Source organism: Crocodylus porosus, unplaced genomic scaffold, assembly GCF_001723895.1.
Source record: "Crocodylus porosus isolate Cpor-Errol unplaced genomic scaffold, CroPor_comp1, whole genome shotgun sequence".
In the NCBI taxonomy this organism is placed as follows: domain Eukaryota; kingdom Metazoa; phylum Chordata; order Crocodylia; family Crocodylidae; genus Crocodylus; species Crocodylus porosus.
Genome location: NW_017728931.1, coordinates 79784792 through 79798369, shown reverse-complemented (window position 1 = coordinate 79798369; position 13578 = coordinate 79784792). Strand labels below are relative to the sequence as shown.

Genomic DNA, 13578 nt, shown 5'->3' with positions numbered 1-13578 from the left:
CTTTAAACTTGGTGTATTCCCATGCCAAGCCCCTCACATTCCTCAGCGTGTTACTTCATCCCGGCTTGCTGAACATCTGTAAAGATCCGGCACTTCAGTGGAATTTTTTTGGCACTATTATCTAATAGCTTATTGAATCAGCTTTAGCTAAATGCTAAAAAGCCCTGCTGAATCACCCAGTCTTTACAGACGCTGCAGAGTTGAGTTGAAGTAATGTGTTGCTGCTTCCAGTAAAATACGTGCTTTTTTTTTATGTGTACAAGCAGCCTGAGGTGATAAACAAGATAAGGTGTACCTATACAGTGTCCCACAAAACACAAACCACATTTTAGGAATATGACATGGCACCATAGCTAGGTAAAGGATTTATAGCAATTGCAGGAAAGCTTAGTGTGGCATAATTTGATGCACCTCTTCCCCCGCCCTCCCCGCCTCTGCTACTGCTGCTGGAATAAGGTCACACTCGTCTCTTCTGTGCTTTCCTTGATAGTGCCTAATTGCCTTGGAGGAGGAAGCCCTATGATTTCAAATGCAGGAGAGAGAAAACTAGATGGAGAGTTGTTTGTCATGGAAGGCTTATAGCAGTGGTTCTTAACCTTTTTGTACTTGATGCACCCTTCTGAAAATGCCAGCTTTTAGCTTTCTAATGCAAAAATTGTAGAGTAATTCTTCTATTGTAATAAATTCATAAAGACCACAGCAGGTCAGAATGTTTTTGACACAGGGATTTCAAAAAGGAATCAATAAAGTTGATCTTGTAAATTATGTGTAGCCAGTTGCATTCTGGACAGTTATAATATCATGTGGCTGTGTCACCCGTAAAAGGATCTCTCAAGCACCCCAGGGTTCCATGACTTAGAGAGTAGATTGAGTTAAGGAGCCTAGAGGGTAGAGACTGAGACTGAAAAATGAGGTAGAATCCAAGTCTAGAAGTTGGGAGGAAGGGAAATCAAGATTGGGCAAGGAGCTGAGGTGAAAAAGATTGGGACTGACATGGAAAGGAGGGTGGGAACTTGCAAAACAATGGGAAGAAGGTGGTGGAGTAGAGAGGTGACAATTTGGGGTATAGACACAGAACAGGGTCTGGTTGGGTAAAAGGGTTGGGACTAGTCAGGTGAGGACATTGATTTTAGATGAGGAGCACTGAGACTGGAAGACTGGGAGTCAGCAAGGATGTGGAATGTGAATGAGTGAGTGAAGTTTGGAAATGTACTGATAGGCTGCTGACAGACATGGGGGAAAACCCCCCCAGAAGAAAAACAGCCCATGCCCAGAAGACCTGGCTGCCCACCGTTTGTATAGGTCGTGCACTTCAGCAGGACTTTTTGGCACATTTACCTAATAGCTAAATTAGCTATTAGATAAACATGCCCAAAAGCCCTAATTTAGCTATTAGGGAAACATGCCAAAAACCCTGCCTCTTCTGAGCATGCACTGTGCTTAGTGTGATGACATGCTGAGCTGGAAGTAAAGTGATGGTTATTTTTTGTTTTTGTTTTTTTCACACACCTGCAAGCAGCCATAGATTGGGATGTTAGGAAGGAAACTGGGTCTTGTTGGGCAAGGATCTAGCATGCTAAGGTGAGTGAACTGGGAACTAGGATTTACTGGCAAGGAGAACTGAACTGGCATCAGCAATCTGAAAGCGAGCTGGGGCAGGGAGATCAAACCTAGGAGGGATGAGCAGAAGGCTGTACCTACCAGAGCCTGGAATGGACCAAAGGTCTTTGAGTCTTATCATTCTATGTCTGACTCAAATAACAGAGAACAATGTGACAGATACTGATGTTCAAAGCTTCATGCTAAGCATGCGGAGGCAAAGATTTTGTGGAAAAGAATCGTATGCGATTGTCATAAAATACTGATTATGTACAAAGAGGCTAGACTTAAACTGTACAGCCAAGATTGCTGTAGGAATTTCTGAGTGCTTGACTGCATGTTCCACAATTACATTAACAAGAAAAGAGATGCTCAATTCACAAGTTTTGGACTGGCATATTGAGATGCAAGGGTGACAGATAATTCTTCTACAATTGTTCTCTTCCAACAACCACATTATCTACCACATTTTAAGTTGTCAGAGGTCAGCAACCTACAGCCATTGGATTTGGCCTCTAGAGGAGGTCTTTGGCCCAGTTGCTTTCCCTTGCTGCAGCATAGAGAGGCACCAGCAGTGACTGGGTCTTAGTGCCTGCTGCCCATTTGCCTTTGACCCAAACTGGGTCACTCTGACCCACAATGGTTGTCAACTGCTAGAATACTTCTTAATTTGTGTAATCTTCATACTGTTAAATAGTTTCTGTTCTCTGCTTCAAAGATGGCCATATTCCAGTTGTCAGCAAAGTAATTGCATTATAATTTATGAAATGTGGGGATCCATTTAAATCAAAGGGAGCTGTGTGAATAAAATATATAATTTTTTGCTGCTTCTGTAAATAATATCTACTTAACCCTCAGTTCCTTTCTTGGGAAAATATTTTTGTATGATTTACTTTTCCATAGTGAAAGAAAGCCATAGCATGTTCTTGCTGATTGAATCACCTATTCTTGGTTGTGCACTTAGATAATTGATATGTTCCTCAGATGCCTTAAACTCAGATTTTGTTTAATTTTTTTTGCTTATTTATTAGCTACAGAAACGATAGGAGGAAGGAATATGAGTTGTGGTTTAACTTGGATTATCCATCTTGCTTTGGAACACAGTTGCCAAGGCTCTCACCCGTGGTGGTGATTATGAAGCTGTTGTAGTCTCACAAACCATAATTTCTGTAAAAGGGTAATTAAGTCTAAGCCTTAACCATCTTTTGTAGAGTCTGCACTGGTGCCAAAGTAGTTTCAACCAGTAATTAAAAATGAATATGAAGTGGTGACATTAACTTTTGAAGCACAAGTGAAGTAACTTCTTTGAAAACAAATGGTATGCTACCAATTTCCATCATTGTTTACAAAAATAAATAAAGCTTTATGAATGAAAAGGGAAAAATATAGTTAGTGGTACTTATGAAGCATAGAGTGTTATAATTCTTTAAGTATTGAACTTCAGATTGGTTAACTGTTATAAATTTGGCTTTAATTTATGTGCAGTTGCAATAGGAGCTCCTTTAGCTGTCGAATATTAAGGTTAAAGGGAAAACTCATTACCTTCTGCTGTAAAAATAATAATTAAAAGGAGCTGAAGAAAGTGTGCACACATGCACGCATATATGTGTGTGTTGTAAGTACTAAGGCTGAAGATTTTAAATGTTTCTGTAAAAGAATAAACCTTTAAGAGCTCTACATTGTTTCAGACAGGGAGAAAAGAAAACTTACCCGATTGAACTTACCCGATTGATCAGAGAGGCTAGATGAATCTGAATTTCAGAAGACACAGGTTATGGTCCATAATACTGTGTTCTATGTAAGGTAATTTGTACTAAAGTCAGTGTTTTAGGGGAGCCACTTAAAGATATGGCTTGAATTTTTTAAAGTTGTTGTGTACCTTTGTTTCCTATTTGCTCCTTAATGGGTTGCTAAGAATTGCCCAGCCCAGGCTCAAGGCCAGAGAGAGAGTTGCAGCAGCTGCCTGCCCTTCCCTCTGCTTTTGTATGTGAATCTAAGGTGAGGAAATTTTTCCCCCATGCTGATTTGTGTGTGTGGGGAACTTTTCTTAGATTTGAATAAATGTGGTATGTATAATATTGAGCTTTTAGTTGCTTTTGGATAGCTGCAATATTATTTTGGCTTAAATAGAAATGGTATTATAAGATCAAAATATTATCAATTCTTACTCTATAATAACAGATATTATAAAAAATAGAATATAACTGAATTTCCATTGTAAACTGGCAATTTTTTTTCTGTCTGCCTTCTTCCTCCTACCCACTACTTCACCTGTTTAAAAATGGCAGCCTGGACAAACAATGTAGTCTGGCTTCTTTAACAATAAAATTGCCTACTTATAAGGTGGGATTCTGGTTTTCTCTGATGTAAAAAAAAATCCCCAACTTTCAGATTAAAAAATGTAACCCAAAATCTACATTTTCCTGTGATTAAAATGAAATGCCACTATATATCTATCTACATATTAGTGGCATTTCATTTTAATCACTGGAAAAAAGTGGATTTCGGGTTTAAATCTGAAAATTGGGGATTTTTTTAAATTGGAGAAATCCAGGATCCCTACTAAGAGGCTACGAACTTTTAAAGCTTCGTCTCAATTTTGAAGATCTTGGAGTTAACAACTAATTTCTAAATTCCAGCTTTTTAGAAAATACTTTTTTTGTTGTCGGAGGGTATGAAATAAATAAGCTGCTCAGCTAAACTGCAGTTTAGAGGATCAGAAATGGTACTTGTATGGGTATTCTTCTTTCTTCTTACATAGGAAGATTGTTCCTGCTCATAAAATTGCTCCACTGTGGTTGTCTGTTCATTTTGCCCTGACGTGTGAAAAATTATAGTTCGTGAAATATTCTTGTTTTCCATCTAAAACTTGCCTAGCTTGCAGTGTTATTTTTATGACTGCTGTGATAACTGGAATAAGTTAGAAGCAAAACATGATTGGGCCCCAAAATTCAAAATCCTAGAATGATTTCTATGTACTACAGACAAATGTTGACAAATTTCTTAAAAATCACAGATTATTCTTCTAAAGGATTATTCAAATGGAGTATTAGTCAAGAGGTGAATCAGAGGGTCACAAGCTCATTGAGATGCATTTGATCCATCTCCACCAGTCAAGGATAGCTGAAAACTCCTGGTCTGCCTTGGGCCAGGAGTGCTTTTGCTCTCTTGTTACAGTTTGGTCTTTGCAGACAGTAAAGTTAATAAGAGTAGATATTTCTTGATAATGAAAGGACAGACATTTGATTTGAAAATCCTTGTATTTTGAATAGCTTTATGTAACTCTTCTGTAAGAAACTTTGACGATATCATTTAACTATTAGAAAAAAAACCCCATTAATAGTCAGCAAGATTATTTTGATTTTACAAAATAATATAACATGAGGGCAAACTTCCCCAAAGTGTAAGATGGAAACCAGTGCAACTTGCCTCACTATGTTAATTAATATTCTTGGCCTGAACTACCTGTAAAATGCTTGGTAATTCTGGTTTTCATCTTGCTAAGATCCACAGATCCATTGTAAAAAGCATTGCAGCCTTCTTCCTGTTTGAGGAAGACCTGGGTGCAATGTCATAACCTCTATGGTCCCCTTTAGTTTTGTCTGCCTCCGCAGAGGCAAGAGAAAGACTATACACTTCTGAGCCACATACATTTAAGTAGCCTGGCAGGAGCTTTTCCTGACAACTGGTTAAAAATATCTTTCTTCTGTTTTTGTTTTTTTCATGTTTCTTTTGGTTTTGCTTATTATTTATTCCTCTAACAAATGCGCTATTCAAGCTGAGACACTATCCCAGTCCTTTTTTCTGGGGCATGCATATTTTAGTTTGTTGGGTAATGCAGCTCTTGGCTACAACCAGATTTTAGTTTGAGGCTAGAAGGGTTGGGAAGTTTGGCCACCCCTTTAGTAAAACTTGACTGTGGATATGGTATATCTAGCTGGCAAAACTGAGGTGTACTATAATTATCCATCTTTTAAAAACAGCAGTGAAGAGATCCTGGCACAGGGTAGTAATCAATGCACAGATCTAGGGTAGCAAAAGGGAATACACAAATGGAAATTCTTCCATAAGAGCGATGGCAAACTGTTTGTGGCAGAGGTAAAGGATCAGATACACAAATCTAGTAGAAAATAAGTTCTTTTTTGGTAGTTGTTCTCACTGGCCTTAGGGCTCATTGGGAGCAGTGCAGCTATGTTTTGATGCCAAATTCCTTCAAGAGTCAGTAGTTGCCCATAGCTTTGGGGCAAATGAGGTTATCAGATGTTATCCAGAGGGAGTTTTCCATGGAGCTGTGCATTAATTGGATGAGTGATTTCCCCACATTTTTGAAGTTGGATAATAGAAAGGCTAGGATATGAATTAAACTATCCCTGTAGTTAGAGCTAACCAGCTGTTCTTGGCATGATAGCTGTATTAATATGAAGTCAGGCAGAAGATAGCAGAAGAGTAGCAACTTTAGAACTAACTCGTTTCTTTCTGTTGGTCCATTCCAAGCATCTCATGAAGTAGGTCATTCCCTACCAAAGCTCTTGCCTCTGAACTAGTTCATCTCTAAGTTTCCACCCTGCTCTACCTTCTATCCCTATATTGTTGTGGGTCAGAATTATACAAAATGTTCCCGGTTCTTTTGCAAGGCTGTGAGAATTAAGAGCACTTGGGTGATGACTATAAAAGGAGATAAGTGGTGTCTCTAAAAATAAGGTCCTTGTTACATGTTGCACTTTTGAGCTGCTCAAATGTTAGTGCTAATCCAGGTTTTGAGTAATTGCACCTTAAGGCTAAAAACCTTCTGACTGTCCCCTATAGTCTTTAAGAGGAGGCTTGATGCCTACCTAGCTGGGAACTTTTGAGCCCAGTTTTTTCTCTTGCCCTGGCAGGGGGGTCGGACTTGAAGATCTATAAGGTCCCTTCCAACCCTACCTCTATGATTCTGTGATTCTACCAGCACAGTCGTGACTTGCCACTAGTGGGCTGGTGAGCAGGGGCCTGACTAGGAGCTACAGCTGTAAGTTACTACTACAGGGCTGGTGAGCTCAAACAGGCTTGTATTCCTGCTCTAGGTGCGGGGATGGCGGTGAGGCATTGGGGTAGAAACATGAAGCTGGGAGATGGAGAGTTAATGGGATGGGGGTGAGTAATGAAATGGGAGGTGGAAAGGAAATGGGGCTGGGGGAAGGGTGTGAAATGAAGTCGGCCACTGGAGGATGAAATAAAAATAAATAAAAATTTAAAACAAACAGAAAGGAAGTAAATTAAAGAACGTCTCATGTTTTATTAAATTGGGATTTGGGATTGGGGTGGGAGGGTGTTGGTCATGCTTCCCAGCGTGTCTGGGAGGTGGGACCAGTGAGGGAAGGCACTTTGGGGGGAGGTACTGCCCCTGCCCTGGGAAAGAAGCTCCAGTTCATGGGAACTCTGCCTGGCCCCCTATCTTGTTTCCTCCCCCTGACCACCCCCCTGCCGCCTCTTGTAGACCCTGCTTCTGGACCCATCTGTGACCTAGCTAGTTGGCATGTTCTCTGTAGGCTGTTTGCATGGGGTTGCACACCTGAGAGTGGGAAGGTTGCACCCCTGGGGGAAGGAAGGGGAGTTAGCTTGATGCCGGAACTGCCCCGTGGGCAGTAGAGTTTGGGGGTGGAAAGCTTGTCCACAAACAACAAGAAGGTGGGGGAGGGGACACTGCATCCTGGGATGCTGGAGGACTGTAGCTGGGGCCCCTCATCTGTGGGGTGTGGCCACACTTCAGTGGAACACAAGCAGTAACACAGATCAGAGAGAAACTTGCCCTGGAGTGGCATAACTAAGCCTCCTAAAGTGCTCTTAAAACTAGGTTTGGCTCTTAATGTGTGGATAATCCAGGGGTTAAGAGTTCCAGGAGCCACCTAAAACTAATGTGCAACAAGGCCCTAAACATACATTTCTTACTGAAATCTGTCAAAATGCTGATTCTCCTATGCAGGAGAACCAGATCTTGCATGAACAGTCTCTTAATTCCTTTTTCCCCACCTGTGTCTCATTTCATCCCTTTTGTTGTTTGTCCTATTGTGTGGTCTTACCTTGTGAATACACAGAGCTGGATTTTTTGAAGGGACTTCATTTAGTGAACCAGGCAGACTGATCCTTTTGTTTGTTGACATCTAGGGTTTATGGAAGAGGTTTGTCCAAATCCCAATTCAGTTCAGGGAATAGCTACCAGGAGAGACCAGAATATCTGTTTGCTAGAACATAGTGATTTGTTGTCTCCAAAGCACTGTTCTTTCCACAAATTATGCATTTATTCTGATTGTGACAGACGACATGGCTGGGACTTCTGTAAGTTTGAGAAGTATAGCTTTGACCCTCCTGAGAAAAATATCAGCTGCTTTCAGGGCCAGAACAACATTTCTTTTCTGTGTACACAGTCTGTCCAGAGATAGATGAGATATAATTAATATAAAACCACTTTGCTTTATGCACTTGTGTGCAAACCAGATAACTGGGGTGTACTGTGCTTTATCTGTTTATACCCACATGTTGTCCTTCAGTGTTAATACATCACAACTTGTGAAAAGGAAAGGGAGACTGGCACCTGGGACAGTGACTAAGGACCATCAGAAATAGAATAACTTTCCTTACCAGGAAAGTGAGTTGGCTAATGCCCAGGGGAAACCTGTTCTTCCAGCTGAGCCTGTAACCATGCAACAAAATCATCTGATGAGGTACTTGAAGTCTGGGGGGGGGGGTGGTACAAGGGGTAATTTTACAAAAGGGAGTGCAGCTTTATAAAAGGTTCTCGCCACTCACTTTAAATAGGAGGAAACAAACCAAGAAAAAACATGGCAGAGAGAGAGGAAAGGACATTGATCAAAAACCCCAGACACTCTGGATGGTGAACCAGGGATTTGTGCACAGATTTTGTATTATAGCAGCTGCCTGGGAAGCCATGATGGTATTTTTCTGATCTGATGGTCTCAACATTTTTTTAAGGGCATGATGAACACCTATTTCTTGGCTACAGACCCTGCTCTGATGTAAAAGCCCCAAAATGTCCTCCTACAGGCAGTGGAGCCCCTCTTGGAAAACAGTCTGCCACCTCACTTTCAGAACAATATTTCTGGTGGCTGTTCCCCCTGCAAGAAGCTGGAACAGGTTCCTGGCACTTGTAGAACAACTATTTATCTTGTGCTACAAAAGCAAGTTGATGCTGACTTATCGTGTAAAATTCATCCCAAGGGTAACTTCCAAGTTTTATTTTAAATCCTTCAGTTTTACTGTTCTTCCTAAAGTTACATTTCATGTGTGCGGAGAACAAACTACATACTATGGTTGTATTCCATTACAACTATATACCCCATTTATCTGGTCTTTTTCTCATATTGGGTATACCTTTGATGTCTTTACAGTTGAGAAGCAGTTAGCCATGTTAGTCTGAAGCCAAACAGAAGGCAGGGTAGATTTGCACTTCATAGATTAACTAAATCAAAGACATATAGCATAGGCTTTTGTGAGCCTGAGTTCACTTCCTCCGATACTGGGAAAGGACCTTCACAGTCGCTCTGATTTAGTCAGTCTATAAAGTAGGTACATATCTACCCTGTATTCTGCATTACAGTGAAGCATAATGTACCTGAAATATAGATTTACAATACCATGTAATGGAATTTATTTAAATGCAGAATTGCATGTAAGTGCTTATCTGCTGCAAAAACAGGCTATGGAAGAATGCAAAAAGTGTTTGTTAATTTAAAGAATCAGTGGAACCCTGCTTTAATACCAATGGAAATTACAACCTTCCTAACAGCAGTTATTGGGTAGAACTTTCCTGTCTGGGTAGTCAAAAGCAACAGGTTAGTCCTGTTACGAAGGGAGGCATGGAAGACAGTATGCAAATCTTCTTTAACCTATCCTGAAGAGAAAACTTGTCTTTAAAGCAATTTTGGGAATGTTTCATTATCAAATTTCAAGTAGTGTCTAAGGTCCAAACAAAAATAAGGTTCTATTATGTTAGATACTATAAAAACATTAGGGTAATAGAAGATGCTAACCGCATAGAACTCGCATAAGGCTGTGAGAAGAACGGATTTGATGCACAAATGGAGTGAAGTGTCATGATGAATGTCATATTTCAGGTTTTTAGAGGGAGAGGTTAAATAGGAAGTAGGGAAAAAGGTTGTGGATTAAGGTAAGGGGGAAAGCAAAAAAGAAGCAGTTGTGGGGTGAGACCGAAGTGGAAACTGTAGGGTAGCAGGAGAGTTGGAGAAAATGACCAAACAGCATAGGACAGTGAAAGTAGAGACAAAACAGTTAAAAAATCAGAATGCTCTAGGTCCAAAGGTGTTTGCTTTAACTGCCTCTGTTCCTGGTGGCTGCAGTTCTTGGCTGCTGCCTCTTGTGTTGCGTGGAAAGAGAAGGCATCACCTAGGTCACAGTGTTACTAGAGTAGTGGAGTCCCACAGGCTTTTGGTGGAAGATACAGTCTAGTCTGTCTCACCTCTTTCTTTGCTTTTTATAGCAATTCCTGTTTCTGCATTTACTGGTTGAAGTCTCTGACTTCTCTCTGCAGGAGAGCTACAGAAAGGGAGGAAACTTCTGGGCCCAAGTAGAGAGAGTCTTTCCCATGGACAGTTCTGGGAGAAGGGGTGGCCCTAACTGAATCCCCATTGCGCCCATCTACACAAGATGTTTACTAAGGAGTAGATGAGGAATAGATTAATTAGCTCTGTAGTAAACTTCTTCTCGGCATCTACCCGTGCTGTGCTATTAGGCATGAGTAAACTAATACGTTCCACAGCAGGGTAGTACTTGCAAATACAAGTACTACCCTGCTGCAGAGCTTTTTTTATGCTTTTAAATTTTTTACTCCACAGCAGTGAGCATGTAGACACTGACCCAGCTGGCTGGGACACTGGGTGCTTCAGTACAGGGGCTGCCTGCTGGTTAGTCCCTCACTAGAGCACCCTCGTGCCCTAACCAGCCCATCTGCAGCATGTTGAGCCAGGTCGAAGCAGCCCTGGACTGGCAGGCTGACCCTGCCCTCCTTCCCCCAGTACCTCCTGCCTGCTGAGGCTGCTCTGACCCAGCTCAACGTGCTGTGGTCCAGGGTGTGTGTAAACCTGGCACCTGGGAGCAATAAACTCTGATCCAATATGTGCTAGTTTATTCTGTAGCATTAATATGCATATATAGACATGCCCATTTTATCATCTTTCTCCAGTGCAGCCATCCCTTTAGCTGCTTCTGGTCCTACCAGCTGGAGTATCTGCCTGGCTTCACTCGCTGAAGAAAATAATTGACAGTCTCTAGTGATGCGCATCACCCCACTGACTTACTGAAACATCCATTAGTTACAGATGCCAGAGGGGCCAGTTGATGCTGCCAAGGTATCACTCAACTGAATCGGAAATCCTCTTGGCAGAGTTGTAGGAGAGGGTACTGGATGTTTGTGTTGGTTCTGTTGTTTGAAAAAAGACTCAGGAAAAACAGACCTGGAGGCAAATGAGAGGATAAAGAGGAACGAATCTGGTGGCTGTTTTCAGTAACTGTGCTTGAAGTGTCAATTGCTGCATGATTGATATATTTTAATTGGAATATACACTCCTTGAAACTTTTTCTTTATTTCTAGGTACAGTGAATGTTTCTGTTGGTGTAAATGGGACACTGTTTGCAAAGATGCCAATTTGGAAATACAGGCCAGAGCAGTGAGTGCATATTCACATCTTGTTGCAGAGTGAAGATTTTATTTGAAATCTGTCTGAAAATGCACAGACAAATGTTTACTTTTTCCCCATAATGACAGTTTTGTTAAGAATTTCCCCATTTCCCAGCTACTTGTAAATTGCTGAGTCAATCTAAATTCTTTTTCAGTAAGAGATACTGCGATGTATTGTATCAGAATTTGGAGGACAGGGGTTTCCTGACTCCTTAACAGCAGTCTAGTATAGACTTGTTCTGCCAGTTATTTCACTAGCCATTTCTTCAGTGGGGGGCGTTTTGCCTATATTAACAGATCACATCTCTGGGTATGACTCCACTACAGCAGAGTCTATAGACCTGTGTGTCCTGAGGGGGGGAAGGAATTTTTGTGATAAGTTTATATACTTTTTTTATTCTGAAAGCTCCATCATCAATAGAACTGATCCATGGCAATGCTTTCCATTTCTAACTTGATTACTTTGGTTGGAATCCCTTCTTCTTCCACTGCTGCCCATAAAAAGCAAACAAACAAATGTACTCCAAGACAGAGAGAAGCCTTTCCTAGTTCCTCCATGTCTTAGCTGTATTTAGTTTTGTTGGCTTCCCTGATGGACTGAAAATATTCTGAAAACTAAAAAGTTCCTTTAATTTTCTTAAAGGAGCATGGCTAGTGGAATAATAAGAAATTTATTTTAAATCAAGCTATTTTAGTTTTAACTTTAGAGCTTTGTTTTTAAAAACTGTAATAGAGGTGAAGAAAAACAAACAGGGGAAACCTATTCTTTTTATTATATTAGAATCTATAATAATCCGCTGCTGTGATTTCTGTCCTAGAATGGTAAATACAGAGGAAATTTCTCAGGAAATGTTGGTTTGATTTTGTATATCAACTAAAACTTACTATAAATTTTAAATTGGACAGTCCAAACTTCAAAATAAAAATTTAAATAGATGCAGTTGTAAATAGATATTCAGTCTTACAATTTTCATTTGATCTGGTTTGAACAGGCTGTTGTGTAAAAGCTTGCTTCTTAAAATATATTCTGTTTACTTGGAATCCAAGATGAGGGTTATTTTCCCCACATTTAATATGGGTGGAGGGAAGATCCTTGTCTTGGAGTCGAGTACAAGAAGAGGGTGGCAGGCAGCCCTGGTTCCGGGCTGGGTTTGGAGTCTGAGTCTTTCCCTCTGAACCCCTCTCCCCCCCCCCCATTCCTTCTGCTGCCATGTACCCTGAGTTGTGGCTCCAGCTCTGGCCCAGGGCACAGAGTGCATTCTGGCTCTGGCCCCCACCTGGACATACAGCAGTGGTTCAGCAGTGTCAGCTCTGGCCCTGGGACTGGAGCCTCAGCTGGGCCCAGATCTGCTGCTGCCACTGCTTCCTGGCTGGGCAGGGGCTGGAGCCAGCATGTGCTCTGTGTCCCAGGCCTGAGCCAGAGCCACAGCTGTTGCTCAGGGCAAGTGGTGGTGCCAGGGGGCACAGGTGCTGTGGTGGAGGGAGCCGATGCCAGGTGGCCACAGGCATTGCACGAGGGATGTGGGTCCCAGAGGGCACAGAAACTGTGTGGAGGGCAGATAGTGGCAAGTTCTGGTTGTCAGGCCACTTGACTTCCCTGCTGCTCTCCCCATTACAGCAGTGGGTGGATTAATTTAAGACAACTCTCCAATAATTAGATTCTATACCTGGAAAATTATAACAAATTTGTTTTCTATATGTAGAATCTAATTATTGTGGGGTTATCTCAAATTTGAAAGTCATATTGGATTTGGGTAAATATGGTGCATGTGCACTTTATGTAAGTGTTTCTGGTACTAAATAGCGGTGCACTGATATATCGGCCCATATCATATCAGCACCAATAAAAAGAAATTTGACATTGTCGATAATCAGCCTTTTTGGCCGATGCGACCAATTAACAACACTGATAAATGCTGCATGCATGCGCACATCCACAGCATGTGTGGAGCCAGGAATGCAGCTTGGAGAACAGCATCTGGTCAGTAAGTCTGTGGCAGGGGAAGAGGCGTAGGGGAGGGAAGTGGTGGGGGTGGGGGTAGATCCAGGCCCCAATCGGGAGGGAGGGGCTGGGGCAGGTGCATGCACTGCCCAGCCAGGGTGGAGTGCAGGATGGCACCACGGGGGGAGGGTGTCTACTGCTGCTGTGTGCATCCCCAGGGGAGGCATGGAGGGCAGGTACCCCTCCCCCCGCCCCGATTTGTGCGCAAGCTGCCTGCTGTGGGCTTGAGCCAGGGGCTGCGCCGGCCTCTTCCTGGCATGGGGCTGGGGCTGGGCCAGGGCAGAGCTGC

The 13578-nt window shown here is 42.0% G+C and overlaps 1 protein-coding gene across 4 annotated transcripts in view; it reads left to right on the top strand.

Annotated features, from left to right (window-relative positions):
* The window catches only part of FRS2 (fibroblast growth factor receptor substrate 2), an 86522-nt gene that overhangs the window by 32279 nt on the left and 40665 nt on the right, over positions 1 to 13578 (top strand). For 2 of the 4 annotated variants that reach the window (XM_019543231.1, XM_019543230.1), the window contains one exon: positions 11201 to 11276. The exons of the other annotated variants lie outside the window; for them this stretch is intronic. The gene's annotated coding sequence lies outside the window, so the exon portion shown is untranslated. The remainder of the gene's footprint in view (positions 1 to 11200; positions 11277 to 13578) is intronic. 4 annotated transcript variants of the gene reach the window in all.